Source organism: Protopterus annectens, chromosome 4.part0 (genome assembly GCF_019279795.1).
Source record: "Protopterus annectens isolate FY-2018-M chromosome 4.part0, PAN1.0, whole genome shotgun sequence".
Classification (NCBI taxonomy): Eukaryota; Metazoa; Chordata; order Ceratodontiformes; family Protopteridae; genus Protopterus; species Protopterus annectens.
In genome coordinates, this window is record NC_056733.1 from 1,205,304,442 (window position 1) to 1,205,319,375 (window position 14,934).

The window sequence follows — 14,934 nt, forward strand, 5'->3', positions numbered from 1 at the left end:
TTGTGATCCCAGGAAATGAATCACTAATAGGGAGGATACACAATAGAGAAATGGCAACAAAAGCAGACTCAGACATGTTTTGGCATGTTTCCATTCCTTTGCTGTAAAGCATGAAATAACTCTTAAGAATGTTACTTGCCTTATTATCCCATTTGCAGAGATGTTCATAAAGCTGGAAGAGGATTACTCAGAGACACTCTCTAAGAGATTGAATGCTATGCAGTGTTACAGAAAGACTGAGAGTCACCACAGATAGAAGCAATAAATAAGTGGAAAGAATGGACACTGAAAGACAGGTGACTGACTGGATAGTGGATAGTGTAGGATGGATGCATTAAGTAAATCCGATCCTTATCTTGCGAAACTCACCCTAGGTAACATAAAATAAAAACTTTAGAGAGAATGAGATGAACTGAATCATTCCTAGGGCAATGATGGGTAATACAATCGATGTGAGGCCAAATGGGAAAGGCTCCCAGGTAAATTATTAATATGTTTTAATTACTAGTTATTTATGCACAAAAAAGCATAGTAAACATACGTTTTATGAGTAAATCTTAAAATAAATACTTTATAGTTGCTGATGTAACAGTATGGGAGCACATAAAGAAATATATTGGGGGAAACAAGAGAAAAATAAGCAACAACCCAGAGAAAATATAAAATATAGAAACAGTGGGGCATAAATAGCATAGTAACAGCTATGAACTACAAGAAAATGTTGGACTATCCCAAAAATGAAGCCGTTGCACTAGACTGGTGAGCAACAGCGGGGACACGAGATCAATGAATGGGAATGCTGGATTGTGACATCAGTATTGGATTGGCGTGCATTGTATTAGTGCGAGGGACACTGGAAGGGAACAGGAAAAAGTCTTACAAGGCCCATGTCCAGACCATAGCCATGCACATGTAAAAACATTCCCTGATGTTGTGTTATGATTATGTGAAATAAAAATGGACAATAAATCAGGAGTAGAAAAGAAGGGAGTAGCAACTGTATTACACAGAGGACTTAATACAACCATAAACAAAGTAATAAAAGTGGGATAAGTAGATGGATCATCTAGTCTGGAAGTGTGGAAGGTGTATGCTGGACAATAGGAAACATATATACACCAAGCAGGGGTGAAGAAGGATTCTGCAAAATCTTTTTTATAGACTGGCACAGACCAGAAAAGATGGAATAGAGATAATAGAGGGACTACAATATCACCATGGAACAAGTAAAACATGGGTTGAATGGAAGCAGAGAGTATAACAAAAAGATAAGGCGAAAACTAGCTCAAGGAATGAAAGGGGGAAGGTGGATGGACATATGGAGGAAAGGCATCCAAATGAGAGGGAATACACCTCCACAAGAAACATCTCTGTAGAGGAAAGTAGGTTAGACATGTTCTTAGAAAGGAAAACTTAACGGAAATAATGGAGGAGATCCAAATACAGGAGAAACACACATCAGGTAATGCAGCAGTGAGAATTAAGGTAAGTGTTCAGGAACATGAAACAATGAGAACGTGTGAAAATGGTGACAGTTATACATGGAAGGAGAAAGAGACCAAAGAAATGCTACAAGGATTAACAAATGAGTCAATACAGGAAAATAAGAAAGACAGGGACAAACTGGAAGTACACGGGTAGGACTGTCACAGGAAAACCGATGAGCGCAGAAGGAAAGAAGAGAAGGAAAGAAAAAAGGGAGTTTGAGGAGGTAGAGAGAAAGAGGGATAGTTGGGGTATATAATTAAGTTTAAAGAAATGAAAGTAGAAGGGAAGCACTACAAATCAGAGAAAAGGCAATACAGATGGAATTAGAGAGTAAAATTATTGCAGAGCTAGAAATTCAACAATGGTACTGGAGGGACTACTAATGGATAGAGGAGGAGTCAAGAGGGAAACTAGCAAGATATACAGGAAGAAGCAGGAAGAGAGAGAAAAAGGGATAGAGAATAAGGAAAGAGATGAGCTAATCAAATAAATATTCAAGGAACATGAACGGGAGATTTGTGAACAACAGGAATGGACAAAAGTCTCAGAATGAAACTGGGGAATGCATATATAGAGATATATATACTGGTGGATGAACAAAGAGACAAGCTGAATACAGAGATGACAAGGAATGAGATAAGAAAAGCCATATACAAAATGAAGGAAAGGAAAGTTAGAGAGCTGTATGTTTTCCCCCTGAGTTCTATAAATGGGGAGGGAAGGAAATGTGGGAGGCCCTAGAGGAGGACTACAATAGAATATATGATTTATACAAAATATGTAGCAGTACAAAGAGGGCCAAAATAACCATGATACCATAAAGGGTGAAAAAAAAGTGGGAAAGGGTAGGCCTGTCTCTTTGATTAATGTACATATCAAGATTTTTCCAAAGGTGCTGTCAGAAAAACTGGATGAAGTACTGACAAAAATAATACAAGCAAGGCAAAATAGCTTCCGAAGGGGAAGGAAAGCAGAAAACAAATTATGAGACCTGTTGGACTTTATGGACAAGGAAAAAGAGAAGCAGGAAGGGAAATGTGGGGTTCTGCTCTTTGACATTCAGAAGATCTTTTATCAGATGAAGTAGAAATTCCTGTGCAAGACACTTCAGCAGAGGAACAGAGAGGAAAGGTTTATACAGCAGATACAGGCCACATTCCAAGACCCATAAATGGAAATACTCATAAACATAGTAGTATCTAATGAGATAAAGAGAGAGGGGGACCAGACAGAGGTGCTTTTCTTGCCAGGCCTGTTCATGCTTGTGATTGAGGAGCTGCCAGTGGAAGTCAAACACAATTTAGCAATGCCTGATCAAAAGAAATCAATGGAATCTCAGTTTATGTTACATGCAGATGACCACATGTTGATGCCAAAAGATGTGACTGCATCAATGAGAACTATAAGGGAGACATTCATGAAGTTTAAGGAAATGGCAAGACTCAGGTGCAATAACAGAAAGAAAGTGTTAAGAAGATTGTGAAAAGGCGAAAGAAAAGGGGAAAACAGTGGGATAAAAAGGTAGAGTTTCCCAAATACCTAGGGCTCTTTTTTGGGAACATGGTGAGACAGACAATCAGATAAAACCTAGAGGGCATTGGAGAAAAGGTTAGGGATACTCTCCAGTGGAAGGATGGGAGAAGTAATGTAGCAAGGATGATGATACCCTTAATAATTCTCAACCTAACCAGCAACATACGGTTAGAGCCCAGGGACAAAAGGCTGTATGCAGCAAATGCAAAAATGCATTGAGGACTGGGTCAATGAAGGTAAGGGGAAAAGAGTAACAATGAATAAAAATGGGGAGACTGGGGGCTACCACACATCCCAACATATGCACTGACATGTAACATCATTTACTGGGCAGAAACGGATCAAAAGGAAGTTAAGCAAAAGAGTGTATGAGACAGGGAGACATGGAAAAGGTCACTAAAGGACTTGAATGAAGTAGTGCTAGAAAAACTAGAACCCATAAAATCGAGTGTAGGGAACCTAAACACTTATAGGGAACAGAAGGATTGGGGCCAAAGACAGGGAAGAAAAATTATATATCTGGCAGAGAAGTGAAATAGCTCAAGAGAAAGATTTGGTATGCAGACAAAAGGACAATGAGAAATATTTAAAACAATGGAGGAGTTTATACAGAATACAAGAGACCAAATGGTGGAGAACAGGAAAAAGAATACAGAGAGGACAACAAGAAAAAGGAACATACAGGAAAGGAGGGCAAAGGGTAAGAAGATGGTACCCTAGAAGAAGTGGATGAAGTTAGGGAAACAAAGGACTGAGCAGATCTATGAAGCATTAAGGGAAATAAGGGATAAGGTCAAAGACGACTTGAAGAAGGGAGGAAGGATGGAAGGGAGTTGCAGGATTCTGACAGAAGACAATTCAGGTAGCAAGGCACATACAGAAAGTTCAAAGAGCAGGAGATCAGAGCCTGAGAATACTGCATAGGTGAGACTGGCAAAAGAAGGCAGAAAGGAGGATAGTAGATTCTGTAGGTATCAGTAGGAAGAGGCAGGAATAATGCACGTTTTGGGACTGTAGTTGAAAAGAAGATGCCCAAAACCAGGCAGAGGTGATCTGGGGAGACATATTTCAACAGGAAGTGGGACATAGTTGGGAATTCTGTGTATGGTATGTAAAGAAAAAGGACAGCTTCTGGAAAGAAAAAGAAATGATCATTATCAAGACTGCTGAGTACCGAAGTTAAAACTATCCTCATTCAACATTGGAAGGTGCAAAAATAATATGGGAGCAAGAATTATACAAGAGGTTCCAGGACATGGGGGGGAATGGCAGAAACTGACTAGTATGAAGAAAGGATGCGAGGGAAAATGAAAAGACATTGGAAAAAAGCAATAGACTGTTACAGAGTGAAAATCATACTAGGTGGAAAGAGAGGGTAGACCAAAGGGGAACCAAGGGTGGAGGGATAGGACAGGAAATGAAGAAACCAGCCACTAATGGTGAACCAACAATGAGGATTGCACATGAATATAACATACTATATGGAGTTAACTTACACTGTCAAATGTAAACACGAGCCTGTAGCTCTGTAGGATGGAAAAGATCAGATCTACTGTAGTTAAAGATATGAATGAAAGTCTGCCCGACAGTGGTGGTGATAAAGTGCACCATCCATAAGGATTGCACTACAGAGGAGATATGCAGATATGATTTGGTTTTACATAATAATGTTTGACTATACAAGAAGCCACATAGATGCATGGATGCAACATAGGACTGAAACAGAACAAGTCCTAGTGAAGAATCAGAAACGGATAGGTAGCATTTGATACTTTAGATGAGTTAATGGAAGTGATTTGTCAGTGGCGAAATGAAGAAACTACTTAATTTTAAGAAATAAGTTTTCTTAAAAACAGGGAGGAAGGTGGGGAAAGAGATTTAGGTAGAAATGGCAGGACATGCAGGGGTCTCCTGTGGGAGAAGTGGAACAGTTGTTGAAAGCAGCAGTGAAAGCTGATATGCGAGAATTTAAGAGAAAGGAAAACATCATATGTAAACCTTTACAGAGAATTTGGGAGAGAAGGAAGGCTGGAAATCCTAAGCTCAGGTTTGATGACACTTTCAGGAGTTGACAGATGGTACAAATAGGGTATGTGTGAATGTGATTGGCAGTTAAATATTCTTCGCAAACAGCTCTCAATCTCAAAATAGATGTGGGAATAGATAGGCATGAAGGATAATATGACATGGACTGCAGGTAGGCTAAAGTGGTCTACGAATATGGAAGGAAATACTGAAGGAACACAATAATATATAAGATTTCAGTATGAGACGGCCTTGGTAATGAAGTTTTGGTTGACTGGAAAGGAAGCTCTGGAATCAACTGATGTTAGTAACTGAAGCAAAACAAATACTTGCAGGGGAATTAGAGGGACAAGCAATTATATTTGGTGAGAAGGAGCTGTACCACATGTTTGTGACAGTCACTAGAAAAGAAAAATGCGACAGTCACTAGAAGAACAACAAGCATTTCTGACAGTCACTAGATGAAAAATAACACTCGTAGAAATGAAGAGTGCATTGGAAGAGCTGCAAAGAACCAGGAAAGAGCTCCACTTACCCAGGCAGTGTTCACAGTTTGTCTCTGAAAAGTATCAGTTATGTTCAGTTAGCTTACTCACTTAACAAATAACAAAATTGTACATCTTATGTGATTTACAAAGGGTACATAGATGGATTAGGTGAGAAGGGCTACATAAGGACACAGATTACTGTTCAAATGAGCTTCAGGTGAATACTAGGAAAATGAAATGGCCAACTACTGATAAATTTTTTTTTACTCGTCTTTTTTTCGGACAGCAGTCATAGCTTATGCAAGATGCAAACACAGAGTCTGAAGAAATATTATAATTGGAGAAGGCAAGGTATGATAGTGTAAGATATTTACATTAGAAAACTATATTGTGGATTATGAACACTCAGGCAGAGTTATTTTCTGTTTAAATATACAAAATAAACAGAGATATTTAGCCAGAGTCCCTATGGCAAAGGCTTTGATTAATGTCTTCTAGATGCTTTTTAAGTTTCTTCCAAAATGTTATGTAGTCAATCTCATTCTGGGATTCCCAGAGAGATTGCTCCATTTTGCAGGAATTAGTTCAGGAAGCACTTTTCACTTATTCATTTTTAAAATATGTGCATGGTGTCTTAAATCCTATGTTAGGGGAGGGGAGTTGTAATTTTTTTGAGAGTGAGGCAATAACTGCATTCAATAAGTTTAAAATCAAAACTTGCTAGACTGAAGGTGACAATTGCTGTAACCAGTTGCTATTTGGCTTTTTCTAGAGAAATGAAGTGAGAGATTTTTGTAGTGGCATGTCTTATTTATGGTTGTTTACAAGAGGATGGTGTTGTGAGCTGGGCTTAGTGCTAGAAGACAGAGACCTTAATGGATTACTGGAAAACATACACTTTTAGAAAGTAAATGCTGTAATATCTGAGGTGAGGTGAAATGAGGAGTGAAAGGCTGATTAAGATACTTTTAGTTGATGCCATTAAAAAGAACAATATCAGGGTGAGACATGACCCTTGTGGGACCATTAGAATAAAGGTAGCAGTATCTGACAGCTTGCTCCCATTTAGGATAGTGAAAGTCCTATTGGTGAGATAGCTATGCCACCAGGAACCTAACTTCTGTAAAGAATGTTAGGTTGTATAACTTCTGAAGAGGAAGGAATGGTAGACCTCTCTGAAAGCCTGTTTAAGATCAGTAAATATTCCAGCACAAACAAGGCTATATTATATAGTAAGGCAAGTCCATACTAGTGTAATGAAGATAATTGCTGTATATAGTGCCATAAGTGTATTATAACACTGACAAAAATATGTTGAGGGTCTGTGATAAGTCCACATTTACGATATGTTCCATGATTTTTTACAGAGTGCTTTCCTCAAAGATTTTGGCAAAAGGGAAGAGTATGAATATAGGATAGGTCTTTAGTCTTAAGGGGGGCTGGAGGATAGGATTTTAGTAATGGGACCTAAGGATTGTTTGAATTGTAAGAGTATAGTTCCTGTAGTTAGAGATAGATTACAAATATAGTTGATGAGTTCAGATATCACATTAGCTGATAGTTAAAGGAAGTAAGCGCAGAGATAGAAGGTGTTAGAATTGCATTTGTCTTCCATTTATAACAAATGATCCTTAACTGTTTTTGAAATATGTCTAAACTGTTGTGATACAATTATTTGTGTTGTTGGGGAAATGATGATTGCTGTAGCTCATAAGAGCTAATTAGCTCACTTTTGAGACACATTCTTTGATGGGATGTAATGTGCTATCCATCTTATGTGCTTTTTTGGAAGCAATTGGGTGTTAATGTTGAATACTTCCTGTATAGTTTGCCACAAGAGTTAAGGCTTAGCTGGCAAAATAATTGCTTGTTTTGTAGGAATTAGGCTTTTGAGTGATTTATTTGAAGCTTACAATTCTTTCTTACAGATACAAAATGAAGTTAGACTGTAGGTAAGGATTTTATTTCCATTGTTTCCAAGCTTGATCATGGGATCGAAATGTTTTTATTGTACAAGTTATCCCGGAACAGTTATTATCTATAACCCTTTTAATCCTAATGGGGTAATGTTTGTTGAGTGTATGATTAAGGGTATTCATAAATATGTCCAGAGCTCTACTGGGGTAACTTTCTGTACAGAAAGGAGTCCATTCAGTTGATTGTAGGTCTGTTAGTAGTAGTATTTGTTTTATTTCATCAGATTCTCTACACTGAATAATCTTATGGTGAGGTTTAAGAGTTTTGAATGTTAGGATGCTAGTAAATAGACAGGGATTGCTGAAGGAATTAAGAAGAATATTTATGTTGTGCATCTTGAGAGGGATGTTTGGTATTAGAACATCTAAAAGTGTGTGCCTTTTGATTGCTGGGTTATATCTAGATGGAGGAAGTATAATTTGGGTGAAGCTGTGACAGGCTAGAAGTCAAATGACCAGAAATCTCTTATTGGGATCTAACAGGTCTAAGTTAATGTCTCCTAGTAGGATTAATTTGTTTCTACCTGATTTTGACTGCAGTAGAGTTCTTGTTGGCTACAGATAAGCAATACCTATGTTTAACTGAATAGTTCTTGATTTACATTTGAACTAAAATATAGTTAGGCATTTCTTTATTTATTTATTGTTGATGCTTTAGCCAAAAAAGGTATTTTTTGATTTATGATGTTGCTTGATAAAAATAAAGACACCACTGCTGACTGACCTGCTTGGATGGTTACTAAAATAAAGGAAGTAATTAGTTTAGATATAAGTGAAAAGCCAGTGTGTATTTTTTTACCATGGCTCAGTGATACAAAGAATATCATCAAATGTATTTTTACCCAGGCTTCTAGTTAATAACTATTTGTTACCTATACAAAATTCCTTTGTAATGGGAAAGCAAGGTTAAGGTTTTGGGAATGGTAGTAGTGTACTGGGATGGGGTCCAGGATTTGAGTTTGTATACCCTGCAATGTGACATCTAACCGCTGTAAGGAGAAGGACATAATTATTAGGACAGAAGAGCTATAAGGATAAAATTGCAACCTTCTAAGGTGAAATATAATCTGAGCAAGATAGAAGGGAGTTGGTGCCTAATGTGCAGGGTGTTGCTAACATCTGAAGTCACCCTTGATTTCATTATACTTTGAACGTTTACTGTGCTATTTATTTATTTATTTTTTGTTTTGATTTGCACTTCTTTGAAGTTTAAAGTTGCATTTTCAAACTGCTGGAAGTGCTGCTGTTCTGCACTGAAATACATTATATCTAGTTTTTTTTTAGTTAATATTAGGCATCTGCTTGCAGTTCCTTAACACACGGGCTCCAAACCAGTCATTTTATATTAAAAGAGTTAAAGTCTGCACTCTTCTGGCAGGGAAGGGCTGATTTTACCTATATGAACTGGGAATTGCTGGTGGAAAGCTCATTGTGTGCTTACCTGATTGGCCTTGGGGCTTAGTTAGTGTAAAACCTGCTTTTTCTGATCATATTGCCTTGCATTTGTGCAAAGCTGCTGTTCATGCAGAGGCAGTTACTGGTGTCTTGTATATGCACAATCAGCAGAAGTTGAAATTTCCCTATTTAAAGTTTTCTCAGAACCTTACCTCACTCCCAGGTTATTTACAGGCCAACTAGTTTGTGCAGTGAGCAACATTTACACATTTAGTAGTTAGGATTATTTTGGTCTACCTTACCTTATCACTGCACATAACATAGAGTGTCTGCTTTGGGTGCTGGGCAGCATCAATAGTTAGGTTAGCTGCAGATTACACCAAATAAGCACTCTTCCCTCATCCAGTTACAAACACCCTCTACTCCTATCCCTTGAATCTACATATTAGGATAGATGGGTGCTTTCCTGCTATCTCTGCATCCAGCTTGGTGGATATGGGTATCCTGAAGCAATGTAGCACTTGCCTTATGTACACTGACAACCACTTAATTCTCAAACAGACAGATACAATATATGAGAGTCATAGTCACACATTTAATTGGAGGCTAAAGACACAAAAAGCAACAAACAGGTTAGCCTTGACTCATGCACATATGTCGCTACACCTACAAAGGACCACACACATAGACCCATATATGCGGAAATGCTCAGATGTAACTTACTGAAACCTCAAAGACCTCTAAGGTGTAGTCCTCAGAAATTCTGCATGCACACCAAAAAAGACAATTTTCATCACTACACATAAAGCCACATCTCATTGTGTCTCAACTATCAAGCCCATAAGGTGAAACACTGCACAACCCAATAATCTGGTCATAGGAGACTCCATTGTGAGACACACTGATTTATCTCTTACCAGGCTGTTTTAGGAAAAGGTTGCAGTTAGTTGCTTGCCAGGGGCCAGGATCCACCAGATCATACAAGCACTCAGGTCACTTACAACTAAGTACTAGTATGAGTTAGTCATAGTCCATGTGTGTGTGAATGATCTGAGATGTACCTCCTTGGACTATTTGTTGAGCTCTTAGAATATGTATCATAGGTGGGTATGAGTCTAGCATTAAGCAGCATTCTACCATTTCCAAGGATGATGCCACAGTCCCAACAGAAAATAATCAACTTTAACAATAAAATAAAGGTAAAACTAGCCCCCCCACCTTACCCTCCAAAACTTTAAGAACTTCTCTAAGGTAACTTACCCCCTATTAAGGGATGACATAACTAGTTTCCAGTCTCCCCCATATCCAGAAAACACAGAAACCTATGCAGAGGTGTACACAACAACCCTGTTTGACCATATGTATAGAAACGGCAGTGCCAGACCAAAATAAAACCAGGTCAAACTGCAAAAACATGCCACCGTGGTGGACTCCTGGTATGAACAGGTTGTACAACAAAAGAAAGAAAATCCTGTTGAACAGTATGAGATAATGTGCACAACAGAGCAAAAAGTCCTTCATTAGTCTAAACAAGTGAATCATCGAAATGGCAAGTCTCTGAAAGCAGTCGTTGAGGTAGAAATAACCTCCAAAGCTAAGGATAACCATAAAGCATTTTTCAGTTATGTCCGCAGTCTTAAGGGCAATACCCAACAATGTGCCATAGATGGCATCACCTATATGTGGCCAGAAACTATAGCAAATCTGCTGGCCGACAAATTCAATTCAAATTTCACCTCCCTATCTCCCCCACTTCTCCCCCAAGAAATACCATCCACCTCTCCACTGCCAGTTATCACCTAAGAACAGGTTGCCAGTGTGCTCTCTAAAGCTAAAAACACAACTTCAGTGCTGCCTGATGGTATACCAAGTTGCTCCTTCAACAGTTTAAATCAGGACTTATCAGGCCCATTAAGATCTCTATTTAACCACAGCCTCTGGACTGATCAGAATATACTTCTCTGAAGTCAAGGCTAATGTAGAAGGCCTCTGGATGACAAAGGTTGCTGACAAGTGCAAGTTGGGGCAATGATTGAATCCCCCAAAGATGTAAATATCTTTCAGGAGGGTCTAAATCAAGCAAATGATTGGTGCCAGAACCATGACCTAAAACTAAATGCAAGAAAATGCATTATCATACCCTTTGGGAAGTCAAATAGCCCTGCAAATTACAGCATCAATAGCGCACCCCTAAGAGTAAACTCAGATGTGAGAAATCTAGGCACGCAGATAGATAGTAACCTGAACTGTGACTGCCATGTGTCCCCAGTGGTGAAAAAGTCATTTCATGTGGCACAACCTATAAGTAAAGGTATGGCATCCAGATCCAAGCATATTATAGCCCTGCTGCACTCAGCCCTCATTAGACCAATAATCAAATACAATGAGCCATTTGGCATTTACTTGACTATGCACTACCAGCAGCTAGAGTGACCTCAGAAGTTCTTCCATACCTCTCAACTGTACAGATTTTCACAGAATGTCCAGATTTTGACCTCATAATTTTGGTCCACTTTTCATCAAATTGTTGTTTTCTGGCAAATTAGTTGCAAATCATTAAAGACTGAAATTAGATAATAATGACAGACATTTGATTTTCAGACTTAATATCTTTCATAAAATTCATGCTAATACAAAACCTGTTTTTCTATCAACTTTCTAAGTTTGTAAGAGCAATATTTAAAAATTGTTTTTATTTCTAGGCCTTTGTCCAGATTTCTTACTTTAAAAGGTTGAGAAATATGGGTTCCACACAAAGAAAATGCAGGGTTTAACCAACATGACCTATGCAGATAGACTAAAAACTCTATCCCTTTACTCTGTCCCTACTGATTATTGAGTGCCCTTTGCCTGACCTACAAGGCACTCACAAATCCAACCCTGATGGAGCTGCTACACATCAACAAGTCAAACAGCATGAGGATCACCCAATCTAGGGATCTAAAACTTAGTCAGTGACTCAAACAAAACATGCCAGAGAGAGAGAGAGAGATTAATGTCTTAAAGATCACCCCTTCTTTGGAAGAGGCTTCCTATTCATGTTAAGCAGAACCCTTTCATGGCCCTCTTCAAATGCAATTTGGATCAATGGATGGGGAAATCACAAATTCACACCTGGGGTAGACCTATGTCCCTTATAGGCACAGATCCATGACATCTTCTCGACCATAAGAAACATACATTGGGCAAAATCGGATTATATTAGCTAGGCTTGTAAGGGCTCTTAAGCCATTAGCCTAGTAATTTCCTATGAACATATGGTTATCTAGAGCTTCAGAAAGAGTGACGCATGTTTTCCAGGTTAGGGATGAGGCTATTTTGAAAATGATTTGTGATAGTGCTAAGCACTGTAATTTTTATTATAAAGTCATCTGTGGCTTTTAGTACAATAAATAGGCCTATGAGGCTGGAGAAAGTGGGGTGCAGCATGGCATACTTATGAAGTGATTTTTAATGGCATTGTAGGATGAAAGGAAAATAATTTAACTATTTAACTACAGGTAGCACTATATCGGTCCCCTTCAGAATTTCGAATCTTAAAACTTCAAAACCCATATGATCAAAGACCATATGTTTAAAACTTCAAAATTTTGAATGGGGATCGACATACAGCGTAGACCGGGAGATTTCCTTTGTCCTCGCTGTAGTGTGATCTAGGAGTTGGTATATTTAAGTTGCGGGGAGTGTGGGGGGTACAGGGGGGCTTTCCCCCTGCTATACACAGTTTATGTTTTGTTGTTTGTGTTTTGCAGGTTTGCTGCACATTTTCGAAAATTCAAATGTTCGATCATATGGTCTTGGCCATATGGAATTCAAACATTTGAATGTTCGATCATGTGAAGTAGACTCCAATATATATATATATATATATATATATATATATATATATATATATATATATACTATATATGGATCTATGCCAGATGATCAAGTTTTCAGAAACTCAAAAATCAAATAGACGAGACCATACAATCGAATTTCTGAAAACTCAAACATAAACAATATGTTTATGCAGGAGGCAAGTCCCCATGTACCCCCCCCCCACTGAAAATTATATATACCAACTCTGAGATCATACTACAGTGAAGAAAAGTGCAAATTTCCTGATCCTCGCTGTACTGCGATCTCCATTCAAAGGCTTCAAGTTTTTAAAAGCTCGATCATATGGTCTCGACCATATGAATTTCAAGTTTCTGAAAACTTGATGAACTAATAGGGATCCATATATATACACATTGTGTGTGTGTGTGTGTGTGTGTGTGTGTGTGTGTGGTGTTTTATTTACTTATTTCTTTTTTTAAGTACTATATTTATTTTACATAGTTTTGATGTAAAATGCTTCCTCCAACACCATTAACATATACTACAAAAAGTTTGAAACATTACGCCGAGGAACTATTTTACATCAAAAATATACAAAAAAAAATATAGTAAATGAAAACATAAGTAAGTAAAACACAAGAATTTTACAGAGAGCCCATTCTCTAAGTGCAATAATGTCCCCCAGGATGTGTTAATGTGTAATTAATGCCTTTCCATGGGTGCATATGCACTCTGCCTGTAGTGTTGGGCCTTATAACACCCCTGGGCGGGCATTTAGTACACATTAACACACACCCTGTCAGGCATAATTGCTTACATAATACATTGCAAGGCCTGACTGTTCTTAAAGAAACAGTTCTGCTTACATAATTTATTTTATTTTACATTTGTTAACTGGGTAGTGGCTGGCTGGGCAAGTAGTTTTCAGTGGAGACCCAGGGAGAAAAGCTCCATATGATTAGCACAAAAAGATTTCAAAATTTTTACAAAGATGTACAAAGAATACACAAAAAGTTTAACATTTGCCTACAATCACAATTTACAAAACCAGAATGTAAACAGAAAACATTACATTTCCTAAGCCTTACTTCAGACAATAATATGAACTCATTAGATACCTAACTAATATAAACCATTATTGTATTTTCATTTAGTATAAGTAAGACAAGGAGAAGATAGCAGAAAAGGAACATTTTATTGATGGCATGAGACACTAGCCAAGAGTGTTACATGTGCATAGCCATTGTTGAGAAAGGTATTCCTTTAGGAGTTGTTTGTAGCTATGACTATCTGTGTTTTTTAGGATATTCTGGGGTATTAGGTTTCACTGTTTGGCTACTTTATAGGAGAAGAGAGAGTCACCAAAGTAATTATGGGACTTTGTTACCTTGAGTATAAGTTTATTAGATGATCTAAGGGTCCTGGGGTTGGTATTTAGTTGCACTAGGTTGGAGAGTGCAGGGCAGTTTTCATGTTTGTGAATAATGGAGTGGGCAGTGGTGAAATGATTGAGCAATAACAGGTTGGGAAATTCAAGCCAGTGTAGTTTTTCAAGAGCAAGACAATGATGGGTCCTCTTAGGTATATTAGCAGCAAAATTTGGTATTTTATTATAGCAGGAATCAAGTAGATGTAAATTAGACATACGCAGGTTAGTGAAAATTTGAGAACAGTAGATGAGAGTACATAGGAGGTGGGATCTGGCTGTAGCTAGTGTGGCGTTTTGAGTAAGGTAATGGTTGGCCCTATATAGTGCACCAGGTTTGATGTGAACTTTTTTAATTGTGAGTGATATGTGTTTGTTGAATGTTAGGTTGTTGTCCTATTGTGACACCAAGTAGTTTTGTTTGGTTAACTGGTTCTATTATAGTGCCATTAGTGAAGTAGATGGAGACAGGAGGTGGGTTTTCTTTGCATTTCTTGTTGGAGAAGATCATTAACTTTGTTTTGTTTGGATTTATGATGAGTTGAAGTTCATTTAGGTAATTTTCGATATCTAGAAATGATTTTTGCAGTTTATCCTGGAGTTCTTGGGGTGCAGGAGCAGAGCAAATAAGAGTAGCATTGTCGGCATATTGAATGATAGAAACAGATTTAGTGACAGTTTTTAGACTATGTGTGAAACTAATAAAAAGTGTGTTGGGTAGTAGTTGGTGTGATACCATATCAAAAGCTTTGGACATATCAAGGAGTATAGTACAGACTAG